General features: G+C 36.3%; 1 protein-coding gene across 4 annotated transcripts in view; it reads right to left on the bottom strand.

Moving 5' to 3' along the window:
* CNTN1 (contactin 1) overlaps positions 1–18,580 on the bottom strand; it is a 341,918-nt gene extending 323,338 nt beyond the window's left edge. For 3 of the 4 annotated variants that reach the window (XM_034645472.1, XM_034645473.1, XM_019805131.2), the window contains exon 1: positions 18,409–18,572. The gene's annotated coding sequence lies outside the window, so the exon portion shown is untranslated. Of the gene's footprint in view, positions 1–18,408 lie in introns of all 4 variants that reach the window. The other variant, XM_019805133.2, reaches the window with a different exon arrangement.
* Positions 18,581–21,409: the final 2,829 nt, after the last annotated feature.

Below are 21,409 nucleotides of genomic sequence, written 5' to 3'. Positions count from 1 at the left end.
ATCTNAAAGTCTGCAGGAAAGCTAACTGAAAGTATCATTTCTTAAAGCAAAGAATATATAATATTGTCCAGCAACACTTATTTCTGAGAATATACAAGAGAAGAGAGCATCTCAATGATAAGGGATTAGCAATTCAATATGCTACTCTATCTTTTCACTTACTACTGAAGATGGACAATACAACTTCATTAATGATCAACATTTTAATCATATCTGGAATGGAGAGGTGAAGGAGATATAATTCAGTAATATGAGATCCTTTGAGTGAGATTTTACAATTGCTACTCCCTAACCTATTAATTCCAGAAATGTCCCATACTACCGCTCTGTGAAATCTCCACTTTCATGAGTTACCCAAATTGCATGAACTTCCTGGGTTTACTAATGCTTCAAATGAACATCTAGTTCTTGGAATTCTGAAAATCATTAATGTGTCTATTAGTGGAGATTTTCAAACAGACAAGATGCTTAAGTCAACTTTCAATTATCCTTATAATTACAGAAGACCTACTATATAGATAATCCAAGTAAAAACACTTATAATTTTAAAATTTTATACTGACTACAATATAAAATATTTTATAATAGACTACAAATTTATATTCATAGGTGGTTAAGCCTGATTTTGTTTTTAAGTTAATACCTCAAATTCTAACAAGAAAATAGAATGGGGCCATAATTAATCATCCTATCTCTTACCACTTAGGTAGTCAAAGAGAAAGAGATCTTGGAGTGATCAGAAGAATCCCAATTACCACCCAGGGAGGTCACTTGACCTCCTCTAACTCCTCTTAGCAGTGAGAAATAGAGAAGAGTGTAATCTGAAAATACCAGGTTGGGATGGGGGGGGGGAACAGTATGATTCTGCCATTTAATAATAGATTAAACTAAAGCACTAAATACGGAAAAGACATATAACTTTATTTCCCAATGGTTCTCAGGACAACAAAGCACAGAGTTTCTGGTTGGACATGTAACTCACGTTTTCATTTATTTTATTATGTACATAACTCTTCAGTATTTTTTTGAATACTAACTTTCTTCTCTTCTGCCTTCATGATACTTTTTTTTTACATGATAGAACTTCAAAAACATAAATCTACAGCATGACTTCCCCACAAATGCTTCACTTGTGAGAAACTGTGCTAAACAATGTACATGTCATGTTATTTCATAAATTAAAAAATCTGTCTATGAAAATACATCACATAATCAAGAGGTTATTAGCATAAGGAAATAGAAATCATGGAGTAAATCGATTCTACTTCTTGTTCCACACACTTTAATTTACTACCATATAAACAAGTATGATGAAGACCTTGACAAATAATTGCAGCTTGGATTTTGGTTAACTTCTTATTTAAATGTACGCTCAATAAATTAATCAATTCCTATAATGACTTCCACGAATTATATGAATTCATGATTTGAGAGAGAGAAATATTTCTTTAGATGTTATGTCACTTCAATGATATTTTTGAGAAAGCAGTAAATGAAAAAGCAATGATATGGGGTTAAAAATAAAAGATTCAGTTCATTTAACAACTCTTCAATGAAATGTACTTGATGTTGAAATGAACACAAAATAGGTTGACCAGATAGTCCTTATGTTCAAGAGACAGCTTTAAAAGTTGGAATATGAAACTATGAAGTAATATAGAAGAATGACATTTTAGTAGTATTTTACTCGCATAATTCCAACGAAGTTGAAAATTCCTAGGAGGTAGACACTATTTATATATAGTGTGAAAACTTCCATATGATTAAGATCAATGCCTTGTAGGTAATTTACAATGAATGTTAGTTGATGTGATTAGAGAAAAAATGCTATAGGAACTTAAGAAATTGCCTTAAGTTTCAAAATGAATAAATGTAGAGACAAGGTACCACTATTTATAATAAATAGAATGAACAAAGACACAGAAGCAATAATGTGAGTGGTTTGTTAGAGAATAGCAAGGAAGTTTCTTTTTAGGGAGTAGAAATGGTTATTGTTGAATAGGAGATATATATATATATATGACCTTGAAAAGATCATTGGAGAGTTTGATCCTTAATTTTGGAATTATAATAATTTGGAATTTAAATAAGCAGCCAATAATTTTTTTTTCTGACATACTTTTTAATCCTCTTTTTTGCTTATTAGCTGATACTTATTTAAATTCATGTGGTACATACTTTCTAAAGAGCTCTTCCAGGCAGTGGAGAATATTCAAACAGACTATTTCTGCATCAGTGGTTTTGGTATGTCCATAGTATGTGGGCACTGGGGTCATACAGATTTGCATATGATCTAGTTCAGCCCCTTACTAGCCACTGATCACTGATCCATGTCCCTCATCTGCAAAGGGGGGGATAATAATATGTAATGCACAGAGATGTTTTGACAATTAAGACAGGTAATTCCTTTAAAGGCATAAAGCAAAAATTCAATAAATCATAACCCCCATGCTAATTTTTGAAACAGCGCTGATAAAACAGAACTGTTTTAAATTGTTTCTTCCCTGTGGTTGAGTATGAAATAGATTGTGCAGAGAAGCAGTGTTCAGGAAATGGAATTTGGTGTGCTTATGAAACCACAAAGTGGAGACAGTCAATGCATTTTTGACAAGATGTGCCTAATATATAGGTCAAACTGAAGTTAAGATTTAGAAGTTATCAGCATATAGATAGCAATCAAAACCATCACTGGGTATAATACGTCAGAGTAAGTGTATTTAAATTGAGGTAATGGGTTTAGGGAAGAAGTCTCAGGAACTCTGATGCTTAAAAGCAACATAAAGGAAGAAAAAGATTACAAAGGTTATAAATGTTTCTGAGGCTTAAAGGAAAAACCAGATGATGGTTTCATGAAATTCCAAGGAACTGAGATATATCAATCAGCTATTGCCCAATAATGCTGCAAAACAAACATTCTAAAATTATAACGAGATGTTTTTTTCTTGCTCATGGGTCTACGACTCGACTTAGCCAGATGTGTTAGGCGGCAGGGTGACCATGCTTGGCTCCAAGCTTTGTATTAACTTCATGTCTGCTCACGCATTTCCACATTCATCTAGGATGAGAGGTTTCTCAGCATACGTGCTTCTCACAGCAGACGACAGGGTGTAAGAACTAAGCCAAACTGCAGATGCTTAATATCTGCTTAGTTCACACCCACTACTATTCCACTGTGCAGAGCAAGTCCTATGATCGAGCACAACATCAATTGTTGTGGCCATAAGCGTTATCAACAGTGAAAATGGGGAAAAAATGAAAAAAAAATTTTAATGATTTACTTGTCAGAGAGAGAGAGGAAGAGAGAGCATAAGCAGGGGTAGTGGAGTGGCAGGCAGAGGGATGGGCTGAGGAGGAAGCCCGACGTGGGGCTCCATCCCAGGACCCCAGGATCATAACCTGAGCTGAAGGCAGACACTTAACCAACTGAGTCACCCAGGCATCCTGAAAAATGAAAGTTTCTTAACCATAAATCCAAACTACCAAAAGATCTTTACAAGGAAAATTCAACAGTGTAATTTCTACTGAATGGTCAAGTAGGTAATATTTGAAAGGTAGCTGTAGGATTTAGGAATGAAGAGGTATTTGGGTGACCTTATAAATTTCAGTTTTCCTGAAATGTCTGGTATAAGAACCAGGTTTCAGAGGTTAGAGAATAAATTGAAGGTAAAGAATAGTAAAGCGAACATTGATGAAAGTTCACAGAAATTTGGCTGTGGGAGAGAAAAGGGAAAAATGACTGCAGTAGCTTGTGGGAGGCAGAAGTTCAAGGAAGGATTCTGTTTAATTTTGTCTGCGTCATTTCTAAGATGAAAGAGAAGTGGGCATGCTTAAATGCTGACATCAGGAAGCCAGTAGAGAGGTCAAGGTTGAAGATCCAAGAAAGAGGTAATAATGAATGTAATGATGACCCTGAAAAGGTGGGAAGATGTAATCCAAAACTTAAGAAGAAAAAACATGTAGGCAGAAATTGGCTTTCCTCTTCTATTACAATGAATTAAAAAATGGAAGGATAATGATACTGTAGCTTAAGTCACATATTTAGAAACTACAGACTAGTAAATCTAAAATAAGAAAGAGAAAAAAATGAAATAAAAAAAGTAGCTAGTAAAGTTAGTAGAAAAACATAACTGAAAAGTTTGAACATAGGAAAAATCAGGGAGTTGAGAAGGAAAGATTGGAATTTCCGGGGAGAAAGCATATAAAGATGAGAGCAAATTTTTCTTATCATGTTGTGGAAAATTGAGAGCCAGAAAAAAGTAGAGGTATTGGAATTAGGAAAGAGAAAAGATCATTCTCTCAGAGGTTTAAAGAACAGCAGTAGGGAAACAGACATGTTGAGGTGAAGCCAAATTTAATTAACTAAGGCATTCCACTTTATACTGATATTTTTAGAAACATATGCATTAGTGTCATCTTCCAGAATATGTTCCAGAAGAGTTGTGGAGGAAAGCTGAGTTTAAAATTCAAAAACAGAAATAACTAGGTTCTGTGTAAATTATGCTAAGAAACCTAAAAAGATAAATAGTTTCTGAGTCCGGCAAGATTGTCTCCTTACCTACATATTAGCAAAAACCTAAAAGAAATTCCTTTGTTCTTCAGTATTCTTTTCAAAAATGGAAGGCAGTATAACAAACATGATTTGTGGTAACATCTGTAGCATTGTTTCTCAGTTGGTTTTTAAGAAGTGGTTTACTGACAAGTAGTCATAGTCATATCTACCACCTTAGATCAGACAATTTTCAGTGGAAATTTTTCAGCATATTATCAGAAACCAATAATTAATGGAAAATGTGAATAGAAAATCTTAGAGATACATTTTTGATTTCTAAAGTAAAAGCATAACCATAAGTAATATGTCATTATTTCTCTCAAATATAAAATTAGGGGTGCCTGGGTGGCTCAGTTGGTTAAGTGTCTGCCTTCAACTTGGGTCATGATCCTGGGATCCTGGGATCGAGCCCCGTGGTGGGATCCCTCAGTGAGGAGTCTGCTTCTCCCTTTCCCTCTGCTGTTCCCCCTGCTTGTGCTCTCTCGTGTTCTCTCTCTCTGTCTCTCTCTCTGTCAAATAAGTGGATAAATCTTTTTAAAAAATCAAATATAAAACCAAATAAATGGAAGAAAAACATAAACTTCAAGTTAGACTCAAAATTCTACTACATAATATAATTTACACTGGAGAAATTTACTCAGGAATAAAAAGCCACTGGGGAGTTAATATTATAAAATAATGCATCAATTTTATTAATATTTATATAAGAATTAGAGCAAGTGATTTTTGCTCTGAGTTTGTAAATAAATTATTCATCGTTCCCAACCACCTTGAAAATTTGGCGAGCTGCAAAAATCTTATTTTAATATTCTTAGCAATCCAGAAATCATCCCTCCAAAGGTCACCCAGGAAACTAAAGCCTCCAAAATATCGTTCCCTCTTTATATTTCTTTCTTCTTCCTCCTCCAATAAAACACTTCTCTTGGAGACAAATCGGTCCCCATGATTGATTATTAAGAAAAAAAAAAAAAAAAAGTATGGCCAAGCACAACAGAAGCCCCAAAGATTATTCTGTGCACTGAAATCAGTTAGCATTTAACATGAAAGAAAAGGAAGCCCTGATTGAGTAGTGATGCTCATGATAAGTCCTCTTTTGATAACAAACAAAAAAAAATAATGAAAAAGAAAGAGGAAGGGAAGAAAAGCAGCAAGCAGAATGATAACAAGAAATAATGGCTCTGGCAACCTGGTGATCCTTAAGGTATTTAAAAGCAATCCTTTTAGGCTTAGTCTGAGCTGCTCTGTGCGTGTGAGTGAGTGAGTGTGTGTGTGTGTGTGTGTGTGTGTGTGTGTGTGTGTGCATGTGTGTTTATATGTATGTATTACTGGGATTTGAGCATTAGCTCTACCTAGGTTGACTGAAATTTTTACTTCTTAAATGTATCTGAGGAGCACCAGAGATGCTGCTAGAAATGCAGACTTCCAGGGATGCCTGGGTAGCTCAGTTAAGCATGTGCCTTCAGTTCGATCATGACCCCAGGGTCCTGGACTCAAGTCATGCATCGGGCTCCTTGCTCAGTGGGGACCCTGCTTCTCCCTCTCGCTCTGCCTGCCTCTCCCCCTGCTTGTGCTTATGCGCTGTGAAATAAATAAGTAAAATCTTTAAAAAAAATTAGAACATTTCTAAAATATTTTATTTGTTTACTAAAATAAAAAAAAAGACATATATGGACTGCTGGGTATCCCTAAATGTGAGGCATTGTTCTGGGCACTGTAAATTCAAAACAAAACAAAACCTGAAGAGACATGTACAATTTAGTAAAGAAAGGCAGACATAAATATAAGTATGGATAATGAAGGGCCTGTGGAAGAAGTTTGTAAGGGTACATTGGGGACATCAACAAGAAAGGTGCTGATCTAACTAGGAGAAGTCAGGCTAGGCGAAGCCTCTTGAACGAGGGGGCATAGAGTAATCTGAAAGATGAGTGGATGCTTGCTGGATATAAATGCAGACACAAGAAAAACTACCTATCTTGTTAAAGCATCAAAGATACTTTAAAAAAATAGATGCTGCTTTTACTCAGAATTCTATCTGAGGTCATTAAGAAATGTTAACAAAAACTATGATCTGATATAAATTAAATCATTCTCCATTACTATCCATCATCCACAGCATTTGCCTCATCCCAAACATAAACCAGTCTAGAATAACTGAACAGATAAGCATATGTCAGCTTAACAGAAGGGGCATGAAATAATGAAGCAGAAATAATAAATCAAGATTCAATAGTAGTATCAAATCAAAGAACATTGCAAGCAATTGTGAAGGAAAGTATTCTCTGGATGAAACAAAATCTTCTTGGGGAAAGGCTTCTTTAAATTTTAATTCTCTAATGAATCAAATTATATGCAATAGCTGGGTTTGTAAAGTACATTACAGAAGTTTTAGACATTCAAAAAGTGACCAGTATTGCCAATATATCCCAGAATGACACTGATGTGAACAAGAGCAGCATTAAAAGGACACAGAAGGTAAGGAAACAAATAAGAAATTATGCGCAATCACTAAACATCAGTTATTTGTTGTGACTTCTCAGTATATGATTTTAGCAGGGTATCAGAAAATAGAAGAATTTTTATTGCAAGTATAAGCTTTTCATATGCCAAGGAGTCATTCTTCAAGCACATTTTACTCTAATAAAATCATTTAGTTCAGTAGTAATGGCAATTTTTCCTCTTTACAACTAGCTGCTTTACCACAGTAAAAATAAATAAGGAAAAAATTTGCAGTCTAGTGATATCAGACATAGGAAACATTTTATAAAAACCCGGTTTCAAATATCTCTAAAAATCTCATAACTACTAGACATCTTTCTTTAGTGATTTAGTCATGTTATAAATGACTATTTTATATCCCCGTATAACAAATATGATTGTCTCCAAACAGGAAACCATATATGTTTATGAAATGAGCATGGTAGCTGGTGTTCTTGGCCATGGCTGGGGATGGAATCTAAAGTTCTGGATGCCTGTGGATGTCTGTGACTTTAAAAGACAGGTGTCTCTTAGCAGAAATCTAGCTCTCAAAGATGCTGTGAAAAAAATTAAGATGAAAATATAAGATTCAGTACCTTTAATTTTTTCCTTAATTACTCAAATGGAGTTTTTATGACATTCCAATAATAAGATGAAGTCAAAAATGAAATTATTATTCTAACTTATTAGAAGAGATGATTTAGCAACTCTAGGACTGCCAATTTTGGAGCAAGATTTCTTATTAAGAATTGATATGCTGCTTCAAATCTAGAGTAAATTTCCTTAACATTTTTGAAATTACAAAGTCCTCTAACAACTAGTACCTTTCTTTTAATTCATTAAATCCTCAAAAAGCATTTTAAGATATTAAATCACTGCCTTACTTGGAACCATTGCTCCCAGGCTAAAATACAAAGAATTTTCTTTAAAAGAACTTTCTTGGTCTACTATTTTCTCCTCTTCAGCCATTTATTTTGCTACTATATAGCTTATACTCCTTATTCCTTTCAGGACCTCCTTTGTAGATCATTCATGGGAAACAGATCCTTTGCCACATCTGAAAACTGACGGTTTTGTTTTCCTTGAAGAACAAGCAACTTGGAGAGGGTCATAAATAGTTAAGTGAAAGAGAAGAGGCACCTGCCTAAGACAATCACCTAAATCAAACCTAGAAAACAATCAGACAAAATAGAGCAAACTTACGTTCGTATCTATTTTCTCCACTTTAGAAAATGAAGCCACTCAGGGTTACAGAAGTTGAGTAGGTTTCCCAAGAATATATATCTACTAAGTGCCAGAACATTGATTTAAATCTATGTCTACTGAATAGCTAGTATTATACTCTTTCCTGCATGAGCAAACATAGTCACACATTATACTGAAAGTTTACGACCCTAGAGGGACAATAAAAGTAGGGGAGTTTCTTGGTGCTTGAATTTTATAAAACAACTTAGGACCCATTTTAACTGAAATGTTTTATAATTCCAATAATAATTAAAATATTTTATGTATAAAATAACAAACTTGATCTATAGCAAAAAAAACATGTTTATGATGTGATCCGCACATAATTATGCTTTATTAATATTATTTCTTAAGTAAAAGTTTAATTTGGCAAGACAACATCTTTCAAGTATTTGAAAGATTGACAATACTCAGCACTGGAGAAAATATGCATAAGCAAGCATTCTTATGTTTTTTAAATTTTTTTAAAGATTTTATTTATTTACTTGAGAGAGAGACAGAGAGAGACAGGCGTGACAGTGGTGAAGGGGCAGAGGGAGAAGGAGAAGCAGACTCCCCACTGAGCAGGGAGACCACCATGGGCCTCATCCTAGGACCTGGAGATCATGACTGGAGAGGAAGTCAGATGCTTGACCAACTGAGCCACCCAGGTGCCCCCAAAAGTATTCTTATTCATGTTACTAGATTATAGATCACTATAATCTCTTGGAAGGACCATTTGGAAACAATGATAATATGTAAAAGATGTTCCTCTTGCCAGCAATTTCACTCTAGAAATGTATCCTAGAGAAATATTTGAGGAATGTGCAAAAGTACATGTAGAACAATGCTGTGCATTCCTTTTTTTTCTTTAAGATTTTATTTATTTATTTGTCAGAGTGAGAGGGACAGTGAGAGAGAGCATAAGCAGGCAGAGCCCCAGGCAGAGGGAAAAGCAAGCTCCCTGCTGAGGAAGGAGCCAGATGAAGGACTCGATCCCAGGACCCAGGAATCATGATCTGAGCTGAAGGCAGATGCTTAACTGGCTGAGCCACCCAGGCATCCCAATGTTGTGCATTCTTAAAATAAAATTGGAAATAACCCAAAGATCCAATGATGGGACATAAATTAGGTTCCATTGTAAAGGGATACTTGGCAAATGCTAAAAAGAATATGTGAGCGCTGTAACTTGTGGAAATAAAAGTTGGCCAAGATTGAAAAAAAGTAACAGAACATTACATATAGTATGCATCATATTGTATTTTGATAATAATAATAAATTTAAAACTATAGCCTATGAAATTGATTATTTCATTTAAAATTTGCCACCAAAAAAAAAATTCTAGGACCAAATGGCTTTACCAGTGGATTCTATAAAACATTTAAGAAAGAAATTAACATAATCACCTAGACTCTTACCAAAATAAAAAGGCAATCTATTCCAACTCATTTCATGAGTTCAACCAACATAAACTTAACACCAAAAATGTGACCAAATAAAATTATAAAAATTGAAAAAAATAGTTTGAAAAATCCTAAAGAAGACATTATCAACCCCAACCCAGAAATATACATAATGGGTAATAAGCAGATCATGAGCGAGTTAAATTTATTCCAGAAATCCTGGTTTAACATCTGAAAATCAATCAATATTATCCATTGCAATAATCTAGCCTAAGAGAAAAATCATATGGTCACCTAAATAAAATACCTAGGAATAAATATAATAAAAGATGTGCAAGATTTTCGTACTGAAAACTTTAAACATCATTTAAAGAACTTTAAAAGATCTAGAAAAAGTGATATATATTTAGGCTATGATCATAAATTAAAAGAGTCAATTTTTTTAACATGTCAATTATATTCAAATTGACTTCTAGATTAAATGCCATCCTAATCAAATTCAACAAGGATTTTGTAGAAATTAACAAGCAGAATTTCAAATGTATATAGCAAGGCAAAGAATCATTAACAGTCAAGACAAACTTAAGGAATAACCAAACTGGAGGACCAACTTTAGCAAATATTAAAACATATTTTAAATCCACAGTAATTAAGACTGTGTCTATGGGCATAACAATAGACAAATAATCCAGTGGAATAGAATAGAAAGTCCAAGAACAAATCTGCCCATACATGGAACACTTGATTTAAGACAGAGGTAGTGGTGCTGAACAGTGGGGAAAGGATAGCCTTTTCAATAAATGTCTCCAGATGAATTTTATATCCATAAAAGTAAGAAAGCAAAGCTCAAACCACACACAAAAATCAATTCCAGATGAAATGTAAAACAGTAGAGTATCTTGAACACAATACAAAAAAATATCTCCATAACTTGTAGTAAGGAAAGATTTACTGAACAAGATAAAAAATACTAATTCTAGACTACATTAAAGCTGAGAACATCTGTTGATAAAAGATAACATTAGAAGAATGGCAAAGCAAATCAGAGTGGGAGAAGATACTGGCAAATATTTCCTAAGGGCCCAAACTCAGTATATATAAGGAACTTCCTATGAATCAATAAGGAAAAGACATAGCTCAATAGCAAAATGGACAAAGTTTCTGAATGACACTTCAAAACAGCATATTCAAATGGCCAAAACATATATAAAAGATGTTCAACTTCTTATTAATCAAAAAAATGCAAATTAAAACCATACTTAGATATGCATCTCCCCTAGGTAGTTTAAGTTAAAAACACTATTAATACCAAGAGTTGGCAAAGCTAAGCAGCAACCTGAAAACTCATACACTACAAGCTGGACTGGAAATTGGCTCAACCACTTGGAAAAAGCAAACAACTCCTACTAAGCATTGGCTTATGACTCAGAAATTTTAATCTCAGCTCAATCTTAGCAAAAATGCATACATGTACATGTACTACAAAAGACACATACAATAACAAATGTTCATAGGAGAACTATTGGTAATAACACAAAACTGGAAACTACCCAGATGTCCAACAAGTAGAACAGATATATACATTTTGGATTATTCATATGATGGAATTCTATAGAGGAATAAAAATGAACTACTATTATGTGCAGGAACATAGATATTTTTTACCCAAAGGTTGAGCAAAATAAATCACCTGCAAAAAGAAAGTGCATAATAAATGCTTCCATTTACATCAATTTCAAAAACAGGGCAAAACTATCCAATGGTCTTGAAGTCAGAACAGTGGCTACCTTTGGGAAAGAGCAAGATAGCTGTGATTGGGAGGGGCTGGAAGAGGAGGTCTTGGGTGCAGACAAGTTCTTTCTCCTGAACTGAATGTTGATTTCATGGTTATAAGTACTTTGTTAAAGATCACTGAACTGACCCTTTTCTGTGCACTTTCCTGTTTTGTTATTTTTGTAATTAAAAAGGTAAAAAAATAAAGGCAGTACAATGTTTTATTGAAAGCAGATGCCTTAATTTCAGTATCATTCAACTTGTACAGAAACCAAAATTCAAAAATAAATTTTTTTGGAGAAATTGGGTAATGTTCTAGTACCAAAAGAGTTGTTATGATCTCTAAAATAATATATGCAAACAAAAAATATATAGTCAATCAATCAGTAGGTATTTTAAAAGATTTTCAATTAAGGGGCACCTGGGTGGTTCAGCTGGTTAAGTGTCCGCCTTTTCCTTATCTGTAAATGTGGATAATCATGACTTCTATCTAACTTTAAGAATTGTTGCAAAGAATCAAACACAGTTATGCATGTAACCATGTTTTATAAACTTCTGGAGATCACACCAATGGAAGACCTCTTATTAAATGAAGAAAAGGGGCATTAATTTTGTCACTATTAATTCCAATACAGCTAAATGTATATATGTACATTATCATGTAACTATACATTTCTTATTCTTTCTAAAATATAGAATTATTTAAAAGGGAGTTGCCTAATGGTCTAGTATTTGGGAATTATTCAATGTCTTAGGTATAAATTTTCATTAAAAATTGCTTATTAAAGGACTCTCTTCTATACATCTCATATAAATCAACAGAACCAGGAAGTTAATTCTTTAAAAAAATGTGAAAATTGACATAGCTTCTAGTATCAACTATATGTCAGAGCTTTCACTGGACATAAGTAGAAAAATGTCTCTATCCTGAAGGGCTTACAGTGGGGGTAATAGACAAGTAAACAATCAATTACAATTTAGTATAGTAAGTGCTATGTATGGTTAGGGTTTCTATGTATTGCTATGGAAGCACTCCATACTCAGCCTTCAAGTTCAGGGAAGTCCTCCTAGAGATGTGGCAGCTCACTTGAGCCTTGAAGACATCAGGCAAACTAAGTTATACTGCAGAAAGGAGAAAGGTCATTTATGGCAGAGAAGAGAGTATGGAGCGGGAGTGACGTTTGGGGAAAAAGGAGAGAAAACACGATGCATAAGGAGAAATGTGAACAATTCTGTGTGATTGGCATTGTGAGAGACTGGAAATGGAAGAGACTAAAAAATAAAAAAATGAATTCAGAGAATCAATCATGGACCATTTAATACAGAACTTTAGGTAAAATGCAAAGGACTCTAGGCATCTTATTTTTAGTAGAGGAGACACTAGATGAGATTGGTTTTAGAGGGAGAACTTTGATTATGGTATGGAGAATGTGCTTGAGAAGAAGACCCTAAGAGAGGGAGACTGATGTAAGGACTCCCAACTCTGAATCTCCTTCTTTCCTACAAGGGAAACAAAGACTCAAAGAGATTAGGTAACTTGCCAAACATCACACAGTTTGTAACTGGCTGAGCTGGGTTTCCTGCAAAGCTCTGCGTAACTCTAACACGTGTGTTCTTTGAGGACCGAGGAAACTGCCTCTTATAAAAGAAATGAATGTGGCTAACCCTCAGTTTTAGAGACTAGTAACAAACAAAACAGTGTAGGAAAAGCAACAACAGTCAGGTCCACATCGTCAAAATCAAGCACAGGGGTGAACAATTATCCAGTGAATTAAGGACCATCTGGAAAATCTCAGCAAAAGCAGATTTAGTGCCTGAGTCATTCAGATAATTGTGCAAACAATGTGCCTTGCTCTGGCTGAGTAACCTGGTCATTAATATCTTCCATAGTATGTTTTGCCCCGTGGCACTTTTGAAATGGACAATAGTAGCTCAGAAAGAATTAAGATACTATTCACTTCATGGGAAAGACACATAAATAATAATGGGATCTTAATAGACTGAGAGGGTATTTTATATGTCCCCAGGAACTATTTCACACTGTGATATATACACAATATACACAAGCCAAATCCCACTTCAAAGAATCAAAGTTTAGCAATAGCACCCTCAAATGTGTGTTTTTATATTCAATTCTTTGTCTGGTAGAAGAAAGTTTTCTGAGCACTAAAGCAATGAAAAATACTACTACAAATAGACTTATAGGTTAAACTACAGTAAGTTACAAATTTCTGTATGTCCAAAAACATAAAAGACAAAAAAAAAGGTGAAGAAAATTTTCATTGTATACAATGGATTTTTCTATTAAATGAGTTAAGAAACTAGAACTCAATAGTCAAATGAAATCCACAAATTAAGAAATACAAAGAGCAAATAAACATGAAAACATCTTTCAAAATCATCAAAAAAACCATAGAAACACAATTCAAAAGAATAAGTAGATATGCAATTTCTACTACCAAAATAATCAATTTTTTTTTTATTTTTTTTTAAAAGTTTTTTTTTTTAATTTTTATTTATTCGACAGAGATAGAGACAGCCAGCGAGAGAGGGAACACATGCAGGGGGAGTGGGAGAGGAAGAAGCAGGCTCATAGCAGAGGAGCCTGATGTGGGGCTCGATCCCAGAACGCCGGGATCACGCCCTGAGCCGAAGGCAGACGCTTAACCGCTGTGCCACCCAGGCGCCCCCAAAATAATCAATTTTTTAAACCACAATACCAAATATTAATGAGACTTTTGCCCAATTGGTTTATACTGAGTATTAATTTGTGCATAAACTTTTTGCTAGAGCAATTTGACAACAAGCATTAGGAGTCTGAAAATATTTAAATGTATGATCCAGTAACATCTATGAAGTTATTATAAGGAAATAGTCAGAAATGCAAAGATTAATGTATAATCATGTTCATTTCCATAAATGTGAAGAACAGGAAACAATCTAAAGACTCTATCTAAATAAGAGAATAGGTGGTAACCATAAAAAAATACATGGTTAGTAAGAATATTAAATGAAATAAACTAATGCTTATGATATGATGTTAAGTGGGGAAAAAAAGCAAAATATAAAAATGAATATTTGCTCTAATTCCAAATTTGTACATTTAAAATACCTATGTATATTCATAGAAATAAAATTGGAAGGTTGGGAGTGGATCTCTCTGTTGGTAGAATTTTCTTTCACTTTCAACTTTTCTTGAAAGATCCTGTATCTCCTTATAATTATAAAAATGTTATTTAAATGTAACATTAAATGAGTATACTTTTGAATGCCATTTTATACAATAGGTCATTCATACAATCATAATGAAATAATGACCCATCTTCTTCCTGCTACTATTCCAAAGTCATACAGCTAGTGAGTTCTATTCTCAGGATTTGAACCCCAGTGTTCTTGTTCCAAAGTTAGCACTGTGGATATGAAGATATGAAGTAAATCACAGTGAAAGTTGCAAAGAAGAGTATAACCAATAATGAAAATTAAAAATATGTCAGTAATATGTGGCATCTTAGATTAAAGCAGAAAGACATACATTGGGAGATGTGATAAATTGTCTAGTGTACTAATCCTAGGCATGCAATGATATATACACTGGTATTGGGGAAAACATATGATACAAATTAGAGATCAGAATAAAAAATGGATAAATTAATTACTGAATAGATGATGGGCACTTGGAGAGAGAGGAGGGAAGTCTGCAAAAAAAAAAAAAATCACAAACCAGAAGCCTGGAAAACTGTGGCATCCTTTGCTAAAAGACAGTTTAAGGGTGATGACTATTGATGGGGAAAAAAAATGGTTTTCACTGTCTACTACTAATAGCTATTATTTTTAAGTAATGACTACAGCCAAGCCCTGTTTTAAAAATATGTTACGTGGATTATTTTATTTAATACTAAAAAAAAAACAAAACACAAAAACTCTGAGGTAAGTGCCATTATAATCCCCAGTTGACTTACTGACATTTACTTATCCACATAATGACATATAGATATTAACACAAGTAGTCTTCCTTCCTTCCTCAGCCTGTGCTCTTAGCTGCTAGGTTAGTAATTTGGAATGGCTAATAGAGAAGAGATTAGGAAAGAAATGCAGAAAGAGAATTTTGTTTCTAATAAAAGAAATTGCATCACTTTGGGGAATTCACTTGAAAACCTGAAGCAGGAAGAGGAGATAAGAGAGAGACAAAGAAGAGAAGTTTAGAAAAAGAGAAAAATTATAAGATCAGATCATTGCAGTATCAAAAAGTAAAATCTCAAGGAGGAGATGCAGAATATGGAAAAAGACAGTTCAAAGGGAAAGAAAAATGAATAATAATACACCAATTAAAAAACAAACAAACATTGGACTTAAAGAAGAACTTAATGATGACTTAGAATGGGTTCTTTGTTAGGATGTAAACCATGGCCAATTTCTGTATAGAAACAGATGGTGATAGGAAATGGATAGATGTTGTTTTCTTTTTTAATAAATATATAACATGGCATGTTTTGTATAGAAAAATATAAATGGTTTATCTTTCAACTTGGACTCTAGTTGGTCTCAAGGGGCACAGATAAGAGAGAATATATAGAATAACCTGTACATAGCCATAACCCCTATTGGAAAATTGAATCATTCTGTAGAAGGATACAGAAACACCTCATGTCTTCCATTACTCCTCATGGGGAAGATAACAAAGCCAAAGGAAGTTTCCAAAAGCAGTTCCCAACACATAGCCTTCTATTAATAAATATATTACTCCTCAACTGTTCTCCAAATCATTCCTTATAATGATACTTCCTCAATAAGGATCTTCAAGCCTACTTAGAACTATGTTCAGTGTGGTGAAGTACACAAAAATATAGGTCATGGTCTTTTTCTGCAAAGTGTTTCCTTACCAATTAGAAGACAAATCGGTCATACATATATAAGGATTAAGCAAATAAATAAATAAATAAGACTGAGTGTTTGAATAACTGAATAACCTTGGCCTGTACTGTTACTGGTATAACATTGACCAAATTTTGTTATCAATACCGAAAATCACAGGAAGCTGAAGTATTCTATTTGAGGGGACATGGCTATGCGATATAATTCATAGTAGGTTGTTGAAATATTAGGGTTGAAATAGTGGAATTTTAGAAGGTTTTAGGCAAATTTCTTGTATCCTCTAAATCTCAGTTTTTTTCATCTAAGAAAATGAAAAAGTTACCATCTGGATTAAGTAACTTCAGGCAATAGGAAAAATAAATGCAGATAATCTATAAAAGAAAGTCCATGTGACGCAAATAGATATATGAAAAAGCAGCACACATTTAATGTCGGATCCACAAGTAAAATTTGTACAAAGAAATAGATTAAAACTACCTTCAAAGGTTCTAAAGGTCCCTTAGTTTTACATCTTGTAAGGTGGGTGGATCTTTTCCCCAGATCTCCAAATGCTTCTAGCTGTAAGTTACCACCCAAAAAAATTTACAACCCACCAACGAAGGTAGGGCATACACAAGCCATTATGCTCTGATGAGTTTAATGAAATCCCCAATATGCTATGTATTTATTTGATATGTGTGTTACATTTCAGGCTGGTAAGGTTCATATGTACACCGTAAAGCTGAAAAATTCAGGGAAATGGATGAAGATCAAACAGCACTCTGAGAATGTATTCAAAATAATATCTGGAAATATTGGTATTCATGTGCGTTACAGAGACGTTATTCCATGCAGGGTTTCCTCAGTCTGAACACATCTTCTCTGGCTTTTCCCCCAATGGAGAATTTGATTCCCTTTTGCCCCTCCCACTCAGTGCTTCCAGATTGCTTCAGAAGGCCCAGGCAGCCTGCTCAGCAGCAGGCAAACAGGGCTGGGTGTGCAGGAGCTATATATAGCTCCACCTTGGAGATGTGCACACACAAGCACACATACAAATGCCCATGCTGGATGTGGCATGAATAAATGAGGAAAGGTTGCAGCCTTCCTCTTTCCTTTTTCCCCATCACCCCAATTTTTCAATAATTTTCAAAGCAGGGTGTCATCGGTTCCCTAGAGTGATGCAGCCTCTCGTTTCTCTGCAATTCTTCTGCCTACTGCTCCAGCAATCTGACTCCGGCAGGAACCGGCATTGGGCCAACACCTACTACCCAGATGCGGTCACCCAGAGAGGCTGCTTTGCAGCCGCGAGGAGCCCATCCGGGCACAATTACTTGACTCTCTGGGAATCCCCGAGGATAAACCCATTTTTTAGAAACTAGGCGAAAAGGTGGTTCCCCATAGACAACACCAGGCTAGGAGAGAAGAGGCGAAGCCTTCCCTGCCTCTCCCCTCCTCGGTCTGCAGCAGATAGGGGCGAAGGGCCCAGGTCTTCTCAATGGAGATATAATTAATCGGTCAATGCCCTCAGAGTTGCGGGATGTCTTCCCCACCCCCACTCCTGAAGGGAGCCAGTTCTTAACAGAGGAGCAGGGAACAAACAAGTGCCTTCCTCCCCTCGGCCCAGTCATTCCCAGTTTTTGCAGGGATGCGCTTGCTAGTCTAGACGCAAGGTAGAAGGGTAAATGAGTAGGTGCGGACAGGCGTGGGGAGGAGCAGAAGCTCTTCTCGGCTTAGGAAGACCTGCGGGTCCCTGGCTGCTGACATGTCTGCTCCCCCATACCCTCCCCTGCGGGTGGACATGGCATTCCTTGGGCGCGTCACGGGCCGCGGCGGCCGAAGCCCCTGAGAGGAAAGTTGACGAGACACAGATGGAGGCTCGGTCCCCTCTCCTAGGGCACTGCCACCCTGCCCCGCCCGTCACCGGGGCTCCCGCACCCCTCCTTCCCAGCACCGAGAGGACCTCCATCCCAGCCCTCCCAGCCGCACTTCACGACGAGAGCCGCGGCGACCACATCAGATTTGGGGGTGACGAGGGCGGGGCGGGGCTGGGGGAAGGGGAAGGGAGGCAACAGTAGCATGAAAATACGCATGCTTTTTTCTATCTGCAAAGAAGGAAAAGTCCTGCCTCCTACCTGTTCTCTGCTCCTGCTCCCTTCGGCGCGGCACAGCTGGACCATAACCTACAGGTTTCCCACTTCCGCTGCAAACACCTGGGAGCGCATCTCCGCACCCGGCGCCCCTCCTAGCCTCGGCGGAGCCCTGCCTCGCTTCTTGACAGCAGAAGCCGGGCCTTTTAGAGCGGTCATTGGGGCCGCGGGGAAAGGGGGGCGGGCACCGGAGAGAAACCTGCGTCTCTCATTGGGTAGGTGGAATGCCACTCTCACCCCAGACCAGGGCTCGCTGCGGACTGAGGTTGCTGCTAAACCTAACTGCAAAGGATCTCTGCAGTCTCTGGCACCAAACCCTGCTGCCACTGGATCAAGGAGCCCTAAGAGGAGGGAAACTGGTTTGATGACTTGTCATCTGAGACCCCAAGAGGGAGGGAAGGGCCAGGCATAACCAGACACTCAGCCCTTTCCAGAGCTTCCCTGAAGGGACCATCTGCTCTGGGAGATTTGACAGGAGAAAATATCAGGAGCAGAGCCTTGACAGAGAAGCACAAACTTCAGTTAAGAATGGAGCAAAATACAGAAATACATATATTTCAGCGAAAAAAAAATCACAAGAAATAAAAAGACATGAGGGTTTTGTTTGTTTCAAGTTTCCGTTTTTGCCTAAATGTAACATGGCAGTTTTCCTGTGGAGTTAGGTTGAACTGTTTGTTCTGTACTGCAGACACACTCCAAAATATCCCCTGGTAGGAACAGTGCTTTAAATGCTAAAGCTTTGCAATAATAACCTCTCCAGAAAGAATAAAGGAAGGAAAGTAAGGCCAAACTGCATAACGGACTTGCCTTGGGCAGTTTGTTTGGTGGCAGAAGTGTTAAAATAATCACCGCCACACTAACTGATAATCAATCGGCTTCTTTTCTACTGATATTATCCCTCGTTCCTTTTGTGCTCAAACCCTGAGGTTGCAGAGAATGTATAAGTCAACCTAAACCTATGGGATCCCAAGCCTGCCTTTCAGGTGAAGGGGGCCAAGGGTAAAACAACTTTTCCCATCTTTCATCTCTGCTGTTTGTCCAGGTAGAATCAGGAAGCTGGTGGAATTCAAGGCACTTCTCAAATGGGGGAAAATGATAGAAAGATTACCAGTAAAATTGGAGGAAGGGAAGTATCTTATTTTAGTGCCACATAAGGATACAGTCTTCTCACTTGCAGGCTGCCTCTTTTCTGCAAATAGCCAAGTTCTTCATCCGCCTAAATTAAGTAGTCATCTTAACCAGTGCTGAGCATGACACAGCTCATTGGACAACTGTTGGAGAAGGTGGTGTTGTTATTAAATGCTAAATAAATGTAGGCTCTTACCTTAGTACTTACGGTTGCTAGGACTATTGGCCAGACTCTTCATAAAATGTTCTCTTTATAAAACTAGATGATTCAAATTCATGTATTTGGAAGTGGGAAGGGACCCTAAAGATAATTGATAGAGAACAATACATACAGCTTTTGTGCTGGGAACTCACTTACCACTGAATGGGAATAACTAAAAATGTAATGGCAAGTTTCAAAACCTACCGGCCCTGTTTCTACATAATACACTCATTAGTCTTGCATCTCCACTCCAGGGACCCACACCAGTTGTTCCACTGAACTGGACAAATCAGGCATTACTTAGTGAATTTACTGAGCACTTATCCTGTGCCACACCCTGTGTTAGGTGCTAGAGAACTAGACAAGAATAATACACACAACGTGTTAAAGGGGGACTCAGGAGGCAATGAAGATAGTAAAATATTGTAGTAAGGAATATGTGTTTCCTTTTTTTAAAAAAAAGATCTTATTTATTTATTTTAGAGAGAGAGAGAAAGAACTAGAGTGAGCAAGCACAAGCAGGGGGCGCTGCAGGCAGAGGGAGAAGCAGGCTCCCACTGAGCAAGGAGCCCAAGGTGGGGCTCAATCCCAGGAGCTTGGGATCATTACCTGAGCTAAAGGCAGACGTTTAACCAACTGAACCACCCAGGAGTCCCAGGAATATGTATTTTCAATGCTAACATCTTTTGATTCCTAAACGGAAATGATTTTGAGTAACAATGAACTCTAGCAGACCCTCCCCTAGATTTAAGCAGTGAGGGGAAGGTGAAGTATTAAGGAAAGAAACTGAACATTGAGGTAAGCACAAAGTTGAAATTGGAAGTGAAAAGAATTCTAAAGAAATCTCTGCTATCCTCATTCTTTCAATCCTTAATTCATTCCTTTTTTCAACAAACATTTCTATTATAAATATAGTGATGAATAAGGTAAGTAAGCTCTCATGGGGCATATTTTTTTTCAAACAGACAATGTTATTTTGCATATTTACTGATATAATTACAGCTCTGCATGTGTGACCATGTGTGTGTGCACACACATACATACACAATTTGGAAACAGTATTAAGATAATTATAATTTCTATCTGGCATCAGGGACTTCATGTATATTCAGATAAAGCAGACTATCTACAGTTATTAGTTATTATTTCAGAGAGCAAAACCCGCACATCTGTTCCCAGAATACATATATTCTTATATATATGAATATATCAAAAGTATCTGCTACAGTGTATTTTACAGTTTGCAAATTACTTTCAGATAAAATCCCCCTTTTTTCTTAAGTAAGTTGGAGAGTCATTATTACCTCCATTTCACAACTGAGGAAATTGAAGTAGGCCAAGAAAATGTATTCCTTTGAAAGTAGAGGCAATTAAAAAATAGTTATATATATAATACTTGGTGTATAAGAGACATTCAATACTTAGAAGTGAATTTATGGTTTATAAAATGTGAGAATTTAAAGAACTTCAGAAAGTCTCAGTTTCTACCATTATTCTGTGAAGGAGAGAATCAATTATTATAATTTTCTCAGGATCCTGTACCTATTTAGAGGCAAAGGTGAGTCTAGAACCCGGATCCTAGGGCTACGCCTTCATTATTTTTTCACCTCAATGAACAATAACTTTGGTATCTCTTCCAGCAGAATGCTTGCCCTT

The sequence above is a fragment of the Ailuropoda melanoleuca genome, chromosome 16, assembly GCF_002007445.2.
Source record: "Ailuropoda melanoleuca isolate Jingjing chromosome 16, ASM200744v2, whole genome shotgun sequence".
NCBI classification, from domain to species: Eukaryota; Metazoa; Chordata; class Mammalia; order Carnivora; family Ursidae; genus Ailuropoda; species Ailuropoda melanoleuca.
The sequence above is the reverse complement of the archived record's forward strand: the minus strand, read 5'-3'. Positions and strand labels throughout refer to the sequence as shown.